Source organism: Giraffa tippelskirchi, chromosome X (assembly GCF_054371585.1).
Source record: "Giraffa tippelskirchi isolate mGirTip1 chromosome X, T2T-mGirTip1v1.2.pri, whole genome shotgun sequence".
NCBI lineage: Eukaryota > Metazoa > Chordata > Mammalia > Artiodactyla > Giraffidae > Giraffa > Giraffa tippelskirchi.
In genome coordinates, this window is record NC_137289.1 from 131,631,246 (window position 1) to 131,650,977 (window position 19,732).

Consider the following 19,732-nt stretch of genomic DNA (forward strand, 5'->3'; position numbering starts at 1 on the left):
TCAAACCCAGGTCTCCTGCATTGCAGGTGGATTCTTTACCAGCTGAGCCACAAGGGAAGCCCAAGAATACTGGACTGGGTAGCCTATCCCTTTTCCAGCAGATCTTCCTGACCCAGGAATCGAACGAGGGTCTCCTGCATTGCAGGCGGATTCTTTACCAACTGAGCAATCAGGGAAGCCCAATAAAAATAGAAGCATGCAAAATATATTTGTCTATGCATTTGTTAAATACTTTATTTCGGCTGAGTCTCTTACATTGCACATGCCAGGAAAAAGCTAGAATAACTGACAATGTATTTTAAAGAAAGGAAACAGGTAGTGTATTAAACCTGACAAATCCTACAAAATACAATATATCTATACGACATTAAGGGTTCCAAAATGGTCCCAGGCAGCACCAAAATTACCAGTAGACAAATATCATGTTTTTGGGTATCTGTTTATTTTTCTGTTGAGGATTATAGCGTAAATATGGCAAAACTCTTTGATTTACTTTAAAGCATTTTAATTAGAGTAACTGAATTCTGTGAGATTTTGGTTGTTAAATTATGCATTCAGCTCAATGGTCTTTTTATAACATTTTTGGAAGAACGATATTGAACAAATTGGTAGTCAACAATGGCTTTAATGAGATTAAATTGAATTTATGGGTTTAATACCTGTCTGGGTCAATTTTGGGACATAGTGAATAATCTTAGCTGTATTTATCATTGGTCTTGAAGAGAGATGGAAAAAAATATGTGTAAGCTAGCACATCTCTATTTCAGGAAAAATTACCCACAGTAGATATCTCAGAGCTATTTGAGGATCAAATGTACGATTACACATTGTGAAAGTACTTAACAAACCACAAAGCACTAAGCAAATTCAATAGATTGTTATAGTGACAAGATAGAGCTAGCAAACATATAACGGAAGAACAGATTGTTCTTTCAACTTCAGTCTTTTGTTGTTTGCTTCTGAAGGTATTGTAGGTTTTATTTTGTTGTTCCTTTAGAAATCAAAAGAAAAAATTTTTAAAAAAACGTACTGTAAGGCAAAGAGAAAACTAATAATTTCCACCAAAAACGTTTTAGTCTTTTCTTGAAATGATGCTTATCATGTGTAGAGCAAGAGGAAGCTAGACAATGATGTTTTTTTTTCCTTTTCATTGGTCAATTAAGAAAGATACTGAAAATTCCTCCCAACTGCAGTTTAAATTAGGAACAATAGCTTTTTGTTATTTCGTAAAAAGTCATTACAATGTGATGAGTTTTCATTAAAAACAAAACATATCTTACAAGATTGGACTTTATTTTAAGATGCAATTCTCTTGGTTACAGATTTAAAAATACAGCTTTTTGATGAGTTAGGTATAAATGAATAAAGAATTTAAATGATTTTCCCTGGGAATTCATATAAGGCAAATATCAAGTAGTAAATTATATTATGGGGTATAAGCGCCTTTTAAAAACTAAATATTAACCAATTTGATAATATACCTACCTTTAACTTAAAATTTAACATACTTTTTCAGCATTCACCAAGGAGGAAAATAAATGTGTTTGGCATGTCAGCTTATTCTAAAGAACTAAAAATGCTGTTAACTTCCATAATCCAAGAAGCTTTAAACATGATGCTGGCTAGAAAAACACTGGTACAGAAATACAGTGAAGTGGAAGGAGCTAGAAACTGGGTAGAGACGAGGCTAAGAGACCATCCAAGATGGAGGAAAGGGCCAGAGATTGAATAGGACTGGAAATCCACTTCCAGGAGTTGGGTGAGGATTAGTTTCAGAACCAGGTATTGAGTCCTTCACTGATACTGTGACAGTAATCTTCCTGATGAAATTAAAGACAGAAGGGCACCTGTTGTCATTCTAATGGTAAAATGGTGGACCACTAGGCTGAGAAACTTGAGAAATGAAGTTTTGAGTCATCCCACCAGGAGAAGTACTGTGACCAGTTGAGGTTTTATCTGAAAGTAAAGGAAATATAAAATGTGTAACAGAAGCAGGAATTTATAAATACTGTATGCAAGCACATGCTAGTTGTAGAAAGAAAAACTATAGTTATTATGCATTCTATTTATTAATATAAATTTTTTATCCTCTTCTACAGTTTTATATATAAAGTATGTACTTGGCGATTTACCTTATTAATTGAAATGTTAGAGGATATCATTAAAGGATAGTGACTGAGATAATAGAGGAGCATTCATCACTCACAGAGAGGTGGAGATGTTTATGGGCAGGGTGGCCGTATGATTTATTGTCCAAACTAGGAAGATGATAAAATCAAAGGGCATACTAAAATAGTAAAAGATATACATTTAAAAATATTTGATTTGTGTTCATGAACCTAAAATTAGTTTTACTCAAAAGTTATTTTCCAAAATAATTTCTGAAAAATCGTGTATATTACACCCTTTTAAACAAACAGTTTCTTTATTCATATTCTGAATGTAAAACTTAATAGCAATAAGTATTCTGGTTACATGTCCATATACTTCTGTCAGGTTTTAACTATATATGTTTCTAATACTGTATCACTTGTATTTCTCTAAAGAATGTATTTTTCCAATATATCTTCCTTTCTATTAAAAAATAACTTGTGGGACTTCCTTCGTGGTCCAGCGATTAAGATTTCACACTTCCATTGCAGGGGCTTTGGGTTCAATCCCTGGTCGGGAAACTAAGATCCCATATGCTGCAGGGTGTAGTCAAAACAAACAAACCAAAAAAAAACCTCCAAAACAAAAAAACTTGCAACTTCCTCAAAATTGCATTTGATGACTGACAAACTAAGTTGTTGACATCTTCTAATGCCTCTTCACTGTAGACTTTAATCATTTTAATTGAGAAAAGCATATCTGTACAGGTGCCAAGGTGCCTGGTAAACTCTGGACAATCCTACTAAATGGCGGACATTCTTAGGCCTATTTTTCATATTGAAAGGTGTTAATATATAATTCCAAATATTTTATTTTTTCTCCCATACTGAGTAACTTTTGTGAACAAATACTGTCCCAAGGCAAAACTTAACAAATAAGTTGCTTTTTTTTTGCACATTCATTAAAAAAAATTAATTTATTTGACTCTGCCAGGTCTTTGTTGCAGCACACAGAATCTTCGTTGTTCAGTTGCAGCATGTGGTATAGATGGTGTTTTTAAATATTTCATTGGATTGAGATGCTACACAATCATGTTCTTTCAACTTCTCTCCTTTTTAGGATAATATAAATTTTTTCAATTAGAAATATATGAGCGCCATCAAAACACTCTTCCAGCACATCTAGATTTGTAGGCACAACTATAAAATTTCAAAATGAGATGTTGTAATTCTTTGAAGTTCACACAATTAAATTTCTTCTGTTTCTCCCTTGCTTTTATCTATTTAAGAAAAATTGGATGTACTTGAGGTGTACAACATGACAATTTGATATACATAGTGATATGATTACTACAGTCATGCCAATTAACATATCTCCTCACATAGTTACATTTGTGTGTGTGATGGGAGCACCTGAATCTACATTCTTAACAAATTTCCAGTCTTCAATACAGTTATTAGTAACTATAGGCATCTTGCCAAACACAGATCTCTAGACTTACTCACCCTATGTAACTATTTCATTTCCCTTGACCAACATCTCCCCATTTCTCCCACCTCCCCATTCCTGGTAACTAGCCTTTGACCTTCTACTCTCTGCTTCTATGTATTCTAATTTTTATATTCCACATATCAGTGAGATTATGCAAGGTTTTTTTTTTTTCTTTCTATCTGGCTTATTTCACTTAGCATAATGTCCTCTAGGTTCATCCATGTTGTTTCAAATGGAAGGATCTGGGTTTTTTTTAAGGCTAAGTTATACCACAGCAAAGGTATTGAAACTGCAGATTTAGTCATCAAAGGTACTGGAAAGGTAGGTGATTTCTGAGGCCAAAAAAACAAATGAATTTACTTCATACATTTGGTTACAGAAACATAAGAATGTGTACATCTGAAAATACACTTGCAAAAGAGTTGAAGGTTATTAGCAGTGTGATCAAAAGTATTTGAAATATTTATGCCACACAATGTGTTAACATCTTTAACATAAGAAAATTGTTTAAAGTATGTAGAGATCTGATAAAAATGCATGTGTGCAAATCAGTAGAAATAAAGCAGAAATCAATAAGCATATTTTAAAACTGTACCTAACAGAAGCAGAAGATATTAAGAAGAGGTGGGAAGAATACACAGAAGAACTACACAGAAAAGATCTTCACGACCCAGATAATCATGATGCTGTGATCACTCACCTAGACCCAGACATCCTGGAATGTGAAGTCAAGTGGGCCTTAGGAAGCATCACTATGAACAAAGCTAGTGGAGGTGATGGAATTCCAGTTGAGCTATTTCAAATCCTGAAAGATGATGCTGTGAAAGTACTGCACTCAATATGCCAGCAAATCTGGAAAACTCAGCAGTGGCCACAGGACTGGAAAAGGTCAGTTTTCATTCCAGTCTCCGAGAAAGGCAATGCCAAAGAATGCTCAAACTACTGCACAATTGCACTCAAAGGTCAGTTTTCATTCCAGTCCCTAAGAAGTGAAGTGAAGTGAAGTTGCTCAGTCGTGACCGACTCTTTGTGACCCCATGGACTGTAGCCTACCAGGCTCCTCCGTCCATGGGATTTTCCAGGCAAGAGTACTGGAGTAGATTGCCATTTCCTTCTCCAGGGGATCTTCCCAATCCAGGAATCGAACCGGGGTCTCTCGCATTGTAGGCAGATGCTTTTACCGTCTGAGCCACCAGGGAAGCCCAGGTCCCTAAGAAAGGCAATGCCAAAGAATGCTCAAATTACTGCACAATTGCACTCATCTCACATGCTAGTAAAGTAATGCTTAAAATTCTCCAAGCCAGGCTGCAGCAATATGTGAACCGTGAACTTCCAGATGTTCAAGCTGGTTTTAGAAAAGGCAGAGGAACCAGAGATCAAATTGCCAACATCTGATGGATCATCAAAAAGTAAGAGAGTTCCAGAAAAACATCTATTTCTGCTTTATTGACTATGCCAAAGCCTTTGACTGTGTGGATCACAATAAACTGTGGAAAATTCTTCAAGAGATGGGAATATCAGACCACCTGACCTGCCTCTTGAGAAATCTGTATGCAGGTCAGGAAGCAACAGTTAGAACTGGACATGGAACAACAGACTGGTTCCAAATAGGAAAAATGTATGTCAAGGCTGTATATTGTCACCCTACTATATGCAGAGTACATCATGAGAAACTCTGGGCTGGAGGAAGCACAAACTGGAATCAAGATTGCCGGGAGAAATACCAATAACCTCAGATATGCAGATGACACCACTCTTATGGCAGAAACCAAAGAACTAAAGAGCCTCTTGATGAAAGTGAAAGAGGAGAGTGAAAAAGCTGGCTTAAAACTCAACATTCAGAAAACTAAGATCATGGCATCCAGTCCCATCACTTCATGGGAAATAGATGGGGAAACAGTGGCTGACTTTATTTTTCTAGGTTCCAAAATCACTGCAGATGGTGATTGCAGCCATGAAATTAAATGACGCTTACTCCTTGGAAGGAAAGTTATGACCAACCTAGACAGCATATTAAAAGGCAGAGACATTACTTTGCCAACAAAGGTCCGTCTAGTCAAGGCTATGGTTTTTCCAGTGGTCATGTATGGATGTGAGAGTTGGACTATAAAGAAAGCTGAGCACCGAAGAATTGATGCTTTTGAACTGTGGTGTTGGAGAAGACTCTTGAGAGTCCCTTGGACTGCCAGGAGATCCAACCAGCCCATCCTAAAGGAGATCAGTCCTGGGTGTTCATTGGAAGGACTGATGTTGAAGCTGAAACTCCAATACTTTGGCTGCCTGATGTGAAGAGCTGACTCATTGGAAAAGACCCTGATGCTGGGAAAGATTGAGAGCAGAAGAAGGGAACAACGGAGGATGACATGGTTGGATGGCATCACCGACTCAATGGACATGGGTTTGGGTGGACTCCGGGAGTTGATAATGGACAGGGAGGCCTGGCGTGCTGCGGTTCATGGGGTCGCAAAGAGTTGGACATGACTGAGTGACTGAACTGAATAGTTATAAAAATCCATACGTAAAAAATAAATCATTTCTCAAAACTGTCAAATATATAGAAAACAATGTTAATACTGAATCTTGTCTCCACAAAGAATATTTGGTTGTTCCCTCATATTGTGAGGAAATTAGTGCAAACTCCTAAGCTCCAATTGTCAATATATTCAAAATCCTTAATACAGGTCCTGATCAGCAAGTCTAGTTCTATAAAATTACTAAAATAAAGTCATATGAATATGTCCAGGTACAAAGATTTAATAACAAATACATGCTGTTAATATTAGGAAATAAGTTATATATCCAAAAGTAAAAGATTGATTGGGACATCTGTGGTGCTTCTCTGATCTCGTTATGACCCATCAGATGGAATACATCTGTCTTGTGTTTCTTGATATTCAAATAACAGCAAAATATTTGGAGTGCAAGTTTTGAATACAGACAACCTGTGACACAATCTTCCTTACGAGGCATAAGTTGGTTAGCATACCCAAGTCTCAATTGCTCATTATGTAAAGATAGGGATAATTATAGTGCTTATCTATAGGCTTCTGCTGAATATTATATAAGATAATGGGTAAAACATTTGTAGCCCACTTCCTGGCCCTAGTAGGGATCATGAATGTCAGCTATTATCATTAAGTGAAAATGCTTAAAACAGTATACACATATATTAACAGTAGTTAACTCTGAGTCTTGGACTTACACATAATTGTCATATTCTTCTTTTCTCTATTACTCGATTTTACAATAAACTAAGTAATTTTTAACATCAAGTTGCTACATTTATAAATAGAACAGGATAGTAAATATAAAATTTCTTGATATTTCAAACATTTAACTTGAAAATGCATTTAATTGAAAAAATTATCTTCTTCTTTCATTAAAGAGATAAATTAGTGGTTAATGAATGCAGTAAAAAAAAAAAAAAAAAGCCATATTTATTAAGTTCTCCAAAAGACTAAGTTACCTTCTTAAAGCTGTGAATTTTCATTCAATATGGTATTGTGAATTGACTTTAATGTATAGTAAGCAAACTATATTTCCTCTGAAGTTGTATAGTTTCCTGAAATAATTTGGAAAGATCAAGATCCAGTTGCCAATGATGTTGTTTCCCTATTTGTGAAATAGGGATAATGAAATCATCTGAACTGCCACCACAGGATTCTTGTGACTCTCATATAATAAAATATGGAGAGAGGCCCTGATAAAAGAAATATCCTATGGAAATATAAAATATTTTTATTTTGGAAATCATCAAATATTTGTTTCACATTCTTCTAAGAAGTTGAAAGCATACTAAAAATTATTAATCAATAACCCTATCTGGTAAATAGTAGCTTCAATAACAAAGATAAAAACATACAATGAGTAAAAGTGAATGGAAGTATATTTCCTTCGCATGCAAGTTCAACATCCAGACTGGAGGTGTGGCTTAATGCCAACAAGATATTCAGTGGTAAAGGTGCTGTCAACATTAGTGCTTCGCCATCCCCTAGCATACAGCCCTCCTCTGCATGCTCGTAGTTGTTCCCTGCCTCGTTTGGCTTCTAGCTTATGTGAAGAGGAAATAGAGAAATCCAGATGAAGCAAAAATTGCTTGTGCTCATATTTTATTAGCAAGAATTTAGTTGAGCGACCACATGTAACTACAAAGGAGGCTGGGCACTGTGGTCTCCAGTTGGGTTGCCCTGAGTAACCAGGGAGAAAAGTACAACAGATTTAGAGGACACAAGTAACAGTCAAATGTACACCCTACACAGCACATCTGGTCACTTGGAACCACTTGATGTAGCAATAATACTTGAAGTAATTTCCTGGAATTCATGATTAAATTTGCTTTGTGTCAAAGTCACGTTGTTTATCTTTTTCTATGTGTAAATGTTCTTTATCCTAAAAGCTATATTTTAGTATAAGACAAAAAGAACAGTTGTGGCAAGTTTTCTGCATTGTACAGGGATTTCATCTCTTCTAGTCACAAAAGAACTCTGCTTCATCATCAGATGTCTTGCTTGTCAATAGCTCCCTGTGTGAAACTTCACAAGAGCTACAGAAGTAGTTCACGTTTGAAGTTAGGTAACTTTGATGGTGTCTGTAAGGAATAGGGGGTAAAAAAGAGAGAGGAGAGTGTTTGAGCTGTTTCAGAGAAAAACATATTTTATACAAAAAGCCTGTAATGCAACTTAAAGATTTGGCAAAATGCCCACAAGTTAGCTTAACATGCTTTAGTAATGGGAGGTTGCTCTAATACTGCTCATGAGGAACCAATTCCTTTGTTAAAGGGCTTTCCAAGTGAATGCTTATGCCCTGTGCTTACCTTTGGAGGCCTTCCATTACTCTGGAACTCATGTTAATTGCTTAATCCATGCCTGGAGATAGACAAAACCTTGATTCCTCAAAAAAACAACTTCACCTTTGATATGAAAAGTGGACTTAAGAGATCAACCCATTAAGCCTTTCCTTGTTGTTCGGTAATATTGCCAGGATTAGGAATAACCTCACACTATTGAAAATTCCCTCTGTTTCAAGAAGCATGTGGTTTGCAACAGAAAGTCTCCAATCTAATTTCAAAATGCTATAAATTACTTTGGGCAGAAAGGTGGTAGCAGACAAAGTTCCTGTGAAATACATCATTTTAAATGTCATGGAGGGAATCAATAATCAAGGTTTGTGACATAAAGTTTTTTTTAGCAGATACAAGAATGAGAAAAGGCTCTATAAATTCCCTAAGGTCTTCTCTCTGAGCCCCACAAAAAGAATTAATAGTAAGTGAACCGGATGATGGACCTGAAAAGATTACAATAATTCCTTCATGATTTGAAGTATGAAAAATAATGGGAAGTTGTAAGACTGTGTCAGAGTCATTAAGCAACTCTTTCAGAAACTGTGAAAAAGAAGGATGGCAGGAAGTCATCATATTGAGAAAGCAGATGTGCTTTTCTAAAAGTAAGTGTTTTACAAAAATATAACATTCAAAAAACAGACACAAGAAAACATTGGGAGGTGTTGCATAGGTCTATTACCTTGACTGATGATGGTATCACAAGTGTTTCAGTTCAGTTCAGTCACTCAGTCATGTCTGACTCTTTGCAACCCCATGGACAGCAGCACGCCAGGCTTCCCTGTCCATCACCAACTCCTGGAGTTTGCTCAAACTCATGTCGATCTAGTCGGTGATGCCATCCAACCATCTCATCCTCTGTCGTCCCCTTCTCCTCCTGCCTTCAGTCTTTAACAGCACCAGCGTCTTTTCCAAGGAGTCAGTTCTTCGCATCAGGTGACCAAAGTATTGGAGCTTCAGCTTCACCATCAGTCCTTCCAATGAATATTCAGGACTGATTTCCTTTAGGATGGACTGGTTGGATCTCCTTGCAGTCCAAGGGACTCTCAAGAGTTTTCTCCAACACCACAGTTCAAAAGCATCAATTCTTCCGTGCTCAGCTTTCTTTATAGCTCAACTCTCACATCCATACATGACTATTGGAAAAACAGTAGCTTTGACTAGATGGACCTTTGTTGGCAAAGTAATGTCTCTGCTTTTTAATATGCTGTCTAGGTTGGTCATGGCTTTTCTTCCAAACAAGTATTTGCCTATGTCCAAACTTGTGTGTATTGAATTATATACATGAAGTATGTGCAGTTTGTATATCAATTATACTTCAGTAAGCTATTGAAAATATAACATGTTCAGAAAAGTGCCCAAAACTTAATGGAACAGCATGGTAAATTTTCAGAGAGTAAATACCTCCATATACCCACCAATCTGATCAAAAAGTATAGCATTACCAATACCTTTGAGGCCCCACTCATGCTCACCTCCACTAAGGACTATCATGAAGTTACCATCCTGATTTCTAACACCTTATATTAGTGTTGCCTTGTCTTGGACTTTATATAAATGCAATTACATGGTGCATACTCTGCCTGGTTATTTTTTAAAACTTTTTTTTAATATTGGAGTATAGTAAGTTAACAGTGTTGTGATATTTTCAGGTGGACAGCAAAGGGACTTGGCTATACATATACATGTATCCATTCTTCCCCGAATTTCCCTCCCATCCTGTCACATAACACTGACCAGGGTTCTATGTGCTATACAGCAGGACCTTGTTGGTTATCCATTGCAAATATAGTGGTGTGGACATATCCATCCCAAACTCCCTAACTATCCCTTCCCCCTATCCTTCCCGCCATCCCTCCCCCAGGCAACCATAAGTTTGTTCTCTGAGTCTATTTTGTAAATACGTTCATTTGTATCATTTCTTTTTAGATTTCACATATAAGGGATGTCATACAATATTTTTCCTTTTCTAACTTCACTCAGTATGATGATCTCTAGGTCCATCCATGTTGCCACAGATGGCATTATTTCATTCTTTTTAATGGCTAGTAATATTTTATTATATATATGTACCACATCTTCTTTATCCACTCCTCTGTCAACCAACATGCAGGTTGCTTCCATGTCTTTTGCTTGGCTTCTTTTGCTGAATATTATGTTGATGCTTATCCATGTTATGGAACATGGCAGTAATTTAATCCTTCTCATTGCCATATAGAGTTCAGTTGTAAATATTCCTCATTTTGTTTATTCTCTAGAGTTGATATGCATTTAGATTGCTTCCAATTTGGAGATCATATGAATAATACTTCTCTGAATGCCTTTGTAGACATCATTTGATGGATGTACCTACATACATTAGAGTTATGTACTTAGTAGCTGAGTTCCTGTGTCACAGTGTACCTGTGTTCAGATTTAGAAGACATTGCCAAGGAGATTTGCAAAGCAGTTATACCAAAGTAAACTCCCACTGGTAGGATACAAAGGTTCCAGTTATTCTACAGCCTCAACAATCCTTGAAGTTGTCAGGCATTTTAGTTTTCTGCATTCTGATTGCCATAGGCTTATAACTGCTTTTGCCTGTAAACTTGCATTTAAAGATATAATAATAGATATTATTTATTTATAAATGTATATTTAAATATGATTTAAACACAAGGACATAAGAATAGGTTAATCTGTATATGATTTAGGGGCAGTAAATTAATTGTATAAATATCAATCATTGCAAATTTCACATGGTTCATGTGTATATAGAGAGAGTGCAAAAGTGAGAGAGAGAAATCTATATATACACATATTTTCCTCTCCCTCTCTTTTGATATATATGAATAAGGATTGATTTTAGTTGGTGACTTACTTACATACTTTATCTTAATAGCAATTTATTCATTTTAGTAAACATTTAATAACTTTCATTATCCTTTATTTAGGAGCCAAATGAAACATTTTCTACATTTACAATCCAATGAATTGGTTATATCATGAAATAAAATCACTGAGAAAAACAGTTTAAATTAATAACACATGCTGGGTCTCTATCACAAAGTTTTATTCAAGAAGTTTATTTTCTTTTTCATTTAAGGAGTTGGATCATTATGCTATAACTAATGGGAAATTAATAGATTTTTAAAGTTTTGCAATAATGATCTTACACTGCTGCATTATTCTTAGTTATAAAGTGTTACAGTTGATTTCATTCAGTGTTGATCTATACAACAAGGGTTTAATTTTAGATAGATGTAAACCCTTCATTAAAACACACAAAAAAATTCAGCTTATTCCCATTGTTCAGAAATTATATAAAGTCTGTAATTTAAGACCCATAGATACATTGCTAAAGAAGTAATTGATATAAAAATAAAACTATCCTTATATTTCACTATAGGGCTTCCCAGGTGGTGCTAGTGGTAAAGAATCCACCTGCCAATGCAGGAGACATAAGAGATGCTTGTTCAATCTCTGGGTTGGGAAGATCCCCTGGAGGAAAGCATGGCAACCCACTCAAGTATTCTTCCCTGGAGAATTCCATGGACAGAGGAGCCTGGCAGGCTATAGTCCATAGGGTCACATAGAGTCGGACATGACTAAAGTGACTTAGCATGCATATTTCACTATATTGAGCCTTCCTAGAGGGAAGGGAAAGTGTTAATGTTAGTTGCTCAGTAGTGTGTGACTCTTTGCAACCCCATGGACTGGGGTCTGCCAGGCTCCTTTGTCCATGGAATTCTTCAGGCAAGAATAGTGGAGTGGGCTGCCATTCTCTTCTCCAGGGGATCTTCCCAACCCAGGGATTGAACCCAGTTCTCCTGCATGCAGGTGGATTCTTTACCATCTGAGCCACCAGGGAAGCCCCTGAGGTAAGGGCGATAGACATTAATTATCACTGTTTGCATATATCTAGAAAAGAGTCTTAGAAATAATAACAAGGGCTTCTTGTATTGTTTTTATTCTTTGTTATGATGACTGGGTCTCAGAATGAACACATGTTAAGTAAAATGGGGCAAGGAACCATATCTAGCAGAACTTGCAATTTGAATCAGTGAAGAGAGATTACCCACTTAGCAGTCAACCTGTATACCCATGAATGTGAAAATAAATGCCTGTGGTTGCATGACACCAAGTTGTCTAGGAAGCATTGTTGTAGCAGTAAATAAGTGATACAATTCTTAAAGGCAGGTACCATGTTGAATTCAAGTTTGTCCATAGTACCTATCCAAGTACATGTAGTAAGTAGTCTACAAATGATTATGGAATGAATATATGAAAAGGCCTATTTTCAAAAGCCCAAGCTTTGAGTACTTTTCTTATCAGTATTTTATTATGAAAAGTGAAAGATAAGTTGAAAGAATTGCATGGGGAACATCCATATACCCATCATCTGAATTTGCAAACTTAACATGAACTTTCAGATGGCATTTATAGTAATTAACTGAAACTAGCTAAACTAAAGAATCTAGTAGAAAATTCATGCGCTTTCCCTCCACAAATGATGGTTATCATATTGTATCATCATTTCTTTGTTATATCAATATTTCAGAAAGGAAATACATGAAGGCTAGTGTGCTGAAGGATCGCTGCTCCATATATTCTCTATCAGGATTTTAGGAAGATTAATTGCAATGCCTAAGACAAACTACATACCTGTTTCTCATATACATGATACAGTTAAGTGTACAGATTGGTAAGGATAGTTTCTGTCATTCACTATCTGTCCCGGGCATAGTTCTAAGAAATGCCCAAATTAATCATTTTAATGCGAGGAGGAGGGGATTCTCTTCAATGGAGTGGAACTGGGCTAGTCCAGCCTTTTCTGGGCTTCCCAGAGATTTAGGGTCTCTTTCTGGCCTGCACTAAAACTTAGCGGAGCTGTGATGAAGGGGAAAATGCTGTTTACATTTCAGAGCTTACCACTTCACCCAATAGACAGGTTCAGTAGTAAATACAGACCTTCACGTGTAGAAAGCAAATTAAATAGACTATGAAGCTGGGGTTGGAGAAGGAAATGGCAATCCACTCCAGTATTCTTGCCTAGAAAACCCCATGGATGGAGGAGCCTGGCGGGCTACAGTCCATGGGGTCGCAAAGAGTGGGACATGACTGAGTGACTTCACTTTCACTTTCACTTTCACTTATAAAGCTGGGGCAACGAATCGCCAGTCCAGGTTCAATGCATGATACAGGGTGCTCAGGGCTGGTGCACCGGGATGACCCAGAGGGATGGGATGGGGAGGGAGGTGGAAGGGGGGTTCTGGAAGGGGAACACATGTACACCCATGGTGGATTCATGTCAATGTATGGCAAAACAAATATAATATTGTAAAGTTAAAAAATAGAAAATAAACGAATTTTTAAAAAATAAATAAAACAGGTATGAATGTAAAAAAAATAAAAAATAAAAAAATAAAGCTGGGGCAGTTCAATCCCTCAGCACTGTGTACATCTCTTCCATGCTATGTGCATTTGTCCTTATACTGTTGGAGCACAAAAAACATGCATTAAACTCATACTAATTCAAATATGTACATTCAGGACAATTTAGGGATGAGAGAGAGAAAAAATATATTGCTAGTGCTTCTGCTAGTAATTTTGTTCATCAGATGTTCCCCAGGATAAAGGTGCAGTGGGAGTTATAATTCTGCTCCTCTTTCAATCCACCGCACCCCACCTCTGATTTCCTTTACTTATGTAAGCTTCTTTTTGTTATGGGAGTGATTTCCAGTGTTTAAAAACACATATTATTCATACAGTATGACTTTTAAATATAAGCCAACTGCTTAATCTGTTGTCAAACTGAGGAAAGAGAGAGCTCTTCTGAAACTGGATGAGGAACTGTCAGTGAGATGGGGTGATTAGAGAAAACCAACCCTTACAATCTGAAGCTTGATCAAAGGTAATTTTCCCTTCAAATGATATCATGTGCACAGTTTAAAAATCTAACCCTCATGTTAAATTGATTTCAGCCCTCTGAGATGAGAATAAAACCTCTATCTCCCAAATTGAATCATGGAATCTCCAATCTGTCATGGAAATAAGACTTAGGTCCATCTAGTCAAACCTATGGTTTTTCCAGTAGTCATGTATGGATGTCACAGTTGGACTATAAAGAAAGCTGAGTGCCGAAGAACTGATGCTTTTGAACTGTGGTGTTGGAGAAGACTCTTGAGAGTCCCTTGGACTGCAAGGAGATCCAACCAGTCCATCCTAAAGGAAATCAGTCCTGAATATTCATTGGAAGGACTGATGCAGAAGCTGAAACTCCGATACTTTGGCCACCTGATGCGAAGAACTGACTCACTGGAAAAGACCCCGATGCTGGGAAAGATTGAAGACGGGAGGAGAAGGGGACGACAGAGGATGAGATGGTTGGATGGCATCACTGACTCAATGGACATGAGTTTGAGTAGACTCTGGGAGTTGGTGATGGACAGGGAGGCCTGGCATGCTGCAGTCCATGGGGTCACAGTCAGACACGACTGAGTGACTGAACTCAAACTGAAATATTTATCAAGTGCTGCTACTAATACACGAATCATAGCTTTACTGTTTATCATCTGTAAAATAATTTAAGTAGTTATTTGCCTAATGTTCTTATCTCTTCTTAGCTGGTAGGATTCTGGACATTTTTCTCTCTTCGCATCCCTCTGAGTGTTAGCACATTTTACTGCACAGTCTTATAGATGAATGAATATCTTAATTTAGACACCATCCATGACTGCTTTCCTACTGGATCACATTGACATCCAAAAGGACACTACATGCAAACAGATACCTAACATTGGTCAATATAAATACTTTTTTTAAAAAAATGTAGTATAATTGCTTTACAATGTTGTGTTGGTTTCTGCGGTACAACAACCTGAATCAGCTATAAGTATACATATATTCCCTCCTTCTTAAGCTTCCCTCCCACCCCGCCATCCCACCCCCTCTAGGTCATCACAGAGCATCAAGCTGAGCTCCCTGTGCTATACAGCAGCTTCCCACTAGCTAGCTATTTTATACAGAGTAGTGTATATATGTCAGTGCTACTCTCTCAATTTGTCCCACCCTCTCCTTCCCTCCCTGTGTCCACAAGTCTGTTCTCTGCATCTGTGTTTCTATTCTTGCCTTGCAAATAGGTTCATCAGTACCATTTTTTCTAGATTCCATTTGTATGTGTTAATATATGATATTTGTTTTGCTCTTTCTGACTTACTTCACTCTGTATGACTGACTCTAGGTTCATCCACATCACTAAGATGACCCAATTTCATTCCTTTTTGTGGTTAATATTCCATTGCATATGTGTGCCACAACTTCTTTATTCATTCATCTTTTGATGCACATCAAATTGCTTCCATGTCCTGACTATTGTAAGTAGTGCTGCAATTAACATTGGGATGTACGTGTGGGTCTTTTTGAATTACGGTTTTCTCAGGGTGTATGACCAGTAGTGAGATTTCTGGGTCATACGGTAGTTTTATTCCACATTTTTTAAGGAATCTCCATACTGTTCTCCATAGTGGCTGTATCAATTTACATTCCTACTAACAGCGTGAGAGGGTTCCCTTTTCTCCACATTCGCTCCAGCATTTATTGTTTGTAGATTTTTTGATGATGGCCAGTCTGACCAGTGTGAGGTGATATCTCATTGTAGTTTTGATTGCATTTCTCTAATAATGAGTGATGTTGACCATCTTTTCATGTGTTTGTTGGCCATCTGTATGTATGTCTTCTTTAGAGAAATGTCTGTTTAGGTCTTCTGCCTGTTTTGATTGGGTTATCTGGGGTATTTTTTGATATTTATTGAGCTGCATAAGCTGCTTGCATATTTTAGAGATCAATTAGCTTTGTTTGCAATATGAATACTTTTATATTATTCCAAATAAATGTAAAGTCAGAGTATCCTACCTGAAAAACAAAACAGGGAAAGTAGTATGATACAACAGCCATAACACAGAGGTGATCTAATTTGATGAGAAATAAATCTTTTCTTATTTAATCTATTGAATTTTAAGGATTGACTTGGAAAAATATAGAACCACAGGAAAATACTGTAGTACTATATAATGCTAACATGTATTGACTGCTTAAAACAAGCCTATGAGGCAGGTACTATTCTTATCCTGATTGTATAGATGAGAAAAATGTCATGAGAAGATAAGTAACTTTTTTAATGTCATATAGCTAGTCAGTGCTAGAATTTGAATCCAAGAAGGCTGGCTCCAGAGACTGTATATATAATCTCTCTGTCATAGAACCTAGTGCCAGGTATATGACACTAATAAGCGATATCTACACAAATGATTTTCCTTTTTGCCCAGCTAGCAGTAAGAATTCTTATATGCATGAATGAGATTCTGAATATCAACAACCCTTTTGTGAAATATATTCCCAAAGCAATATTATTGAACGTGAAATAATAATGGAAAAAAAGAAAAACCTTTAAAAGCATTTTTTCATCTAACACTACATGAGGAAATAATGCACCAATCAGCAAAATAATGTTCCTTGGATTGATTATCGGCTGCAGAAGTAGCTTCCAAGGCAAGGCATAATTACTTATCACTAACAATTCATCAGTAAAGGTTTTATGAGTAAAAAACAAAAGCACCCTTTATAGTATCATAACTGTTTTATTAAGGTCCAGATAAAAATCTGAAAGTATTGATAATCATTCTAATCATGAATATCTCAAGCATGCAATTGCTTCCTGAACCCACATTCTAGCTACAGTTTACTGGAGGCATCATTGTCTATTATAGTTTAGCATCCTTAGGACTGGCATTCCTGGCACCCCTGAAAAGAATGAATACAGGGGTTATCTTGCCAATTACTTAGGAAAGACTGAATCATTATGTTTTCCTTACACCTGGACATAGATGTGGTTCTACATTTTTCTGTGTTTTTTATTAAATTCTTAGTACCCAGGGCTCATTCTGATGCAAAGATGGGGCTGGCTATTCTCCATTTTCTCCCTTTCTCAGGTCTGTTTTTGAACTTTGCTCTGATGTTACCCCCTTACTATTTGAGTACCTATAACTACTCAACACAGAGAAGGCAATGGCACCCCACTCCAGTACTCTTGCCTGGAAGATCCCACGGACAGAGGAGCCTTGTAGGCTGCAGTCCATGGGATCGCGAAGAGTCGGACACGACTGAACAACTTTACTTTCACTTTTCACTTTCATGCATTGGAGAAGGAAATGGCAACCCACTCCAGTATTCTTGCCTGGAGAATCCCAGGGACGGGGGAGCCTGGTGGGCTGCCATCTATGGGGTCGCACAGAGTCGGACACAACTGAAGCAACTTAGCAGCAGCAGCAACTACTCAATAAATATTTGTTGAATAATGAATAGCATCACAAAAAAAACCCAACAAATTAGCTTTTGCACACCATCCATGACCTTTTTCCTGATGGGTCAAATTGACATCCAGAAGGAAAATTTCAATCCAGCTTATGCTCTGATTTTATTTGAGGCAATTTTGATGCAACTCAGAACTTTCAGTGGACTACACAGGTCCTGTGATAGTACTTACAGCTTTAAGACTATCACATGTAGCTGGAATCTAATTCAGATTAACTTAGATGATAAAGTTCTGAGGTAAACAAACAGGGTGTTGGTTATATCCTCATAAATGTAGGTTGAATAATGTATTTTTTATTTTACTCTTAGACCTTCTATTTAGAACAGACTCATAGGAAAAGACCCTGATGCTCGGAAAGATTGAAGGCAGGAGGAGAAGGGGATGACAGAGGCTAAGATGGTTGTATGGCATCACCAACTCGATGGACTGAGTTTGAACAAGCTCTGGGTGTTGGTGATGGACAGAGAAGCCTGGCATGCTGCAGTCCATGGTGTCTCAAAGAGTCAAACACGACTGAGGGACTGAACTGAACTGATTCCTTCTTCAGACTCATGAACTCCAGATGGGAATAACCCACCTTTCTATCTAAGGGTGGGATTTACTTTGCAGGCTTGTGCACTCACGTTTAATTCAAGATGAATATGTGACTCGGATTAAGCCAATGAGGGTGACCTTGGGTCTTTTACCAGAGTTACCGACAAAAGAGAAGTATTTGCTCAGCCATCAGTTTATCACACTTCCGGTCCAGTGTTAGTGGCCTGGTACCAAATGGATAAAGTCTGCCTGAGAACAAAGGATGCACATAAAAAAGTAATGACGAAAGATGAAAAGAGGGTTAAAATGAAGTCTCCAGTTGTCTATTAATTGGAGTCTGTAAGATTCCAGACCAATATAGGAAATGAATTGAGAGGGGAGATGCAAATGAAAAGACAGGCTGCTTAACCAGAAAGAGCAAAATCCACAACAAATAGTCCTGGGAAGCATATGCCAAGGTGAACCAATGCCAAAAGTGGATTAACGACTGGGAGAGCTGGTCTAAAGGATTTACGATGTCCCTGGCACATACAGTCTATGGTAAGCAAAGATGAACTGCATCAGGCTCCATTCCTGGAAAAGATTGGCAGAACTTTTGAGCTCAGAACATATTCCAGTCTGCTGGCTGAGATGTGGGCTTGGCTGCTCTGAGGCATTAAAAACCCAGTGGGGATGGAGAAACCACCTGTTATCCAAGAGCCAGAAGCCAAAGGAGATCAGTCAGAAATCACATGGAAGATGAAACTGATATTTAAAAAGACTATTTCCTGATTGTGCTGAAAAGTTCTCCTTGGATCCAGTCTGAGCAGCCTGGAGATGGAGGAGGACCATGGTCTATATCTGGGATGGGACTGGTAGGGGTCAGGTTTTGCCATTTAATGTTGTTAGGAAAATACAAAATAACTACTCATATGCTTTCCCCAAACTACTGTCTAAGAAAAAAGGTCAGTACAGCTCAAAGAAATTTTTCATAATGCTTGTCATTCAAATGACATAAACGTTTAAAGAATGGTAAAAATGGAATAATTTCTCTTATTAGTAGGTGAAAATCTTATTATTTGGGATTTGCGATGTGGCATTAGATATTTGCATGGAAAAAAACAGAATTCAAAACAGCAGCATTATATGTGATATTAAAATATTTCTCATTTTTCTGGTTAATAGAATAATATTAATGAGACAAAATACCCTGGAGACTGTTAATCATGATTAGACTATAAGCAAACATTATAGGGTTATGTGATGTATTCTGGGTAGAGTTTTTCTATAAATTAGGTTAGATGAAGAGTGTACATGCAAAAGTGTCAATATATAGATCATCCTTAAGAATTGTAGATGATTGAAAGCTGCATATTTAGTCATTTGAATATTTAAACATGTGCTTTAGCAGCCTACTATAACTTCTTCACAATTTACTACATGATGTT

General features: G+C 37.1%; 1 long non-coding RNA gene across 1 annotated transcript in view; it reads right to left on the minus strand.

Moving 5' to 3' along the window:
* Positions 1-1,131: 1,131 nt before the first annotated feature.
* LOC145535375 (uncharacterized) overlaps positions 1,132-19,732 on the minus strand; it is a 354,077-nt gene continuing 335,476 nt past the window's right edge. The window contains exon 6 of the long non-coding RNA XR_014075396.1: positions 1,132-1,956. This is a non-coding gene — a long non-coding RNA (uncharacterized LOC145535375). The remainder of the gene's footprint in view (positions 1,957-19,732) is intronic.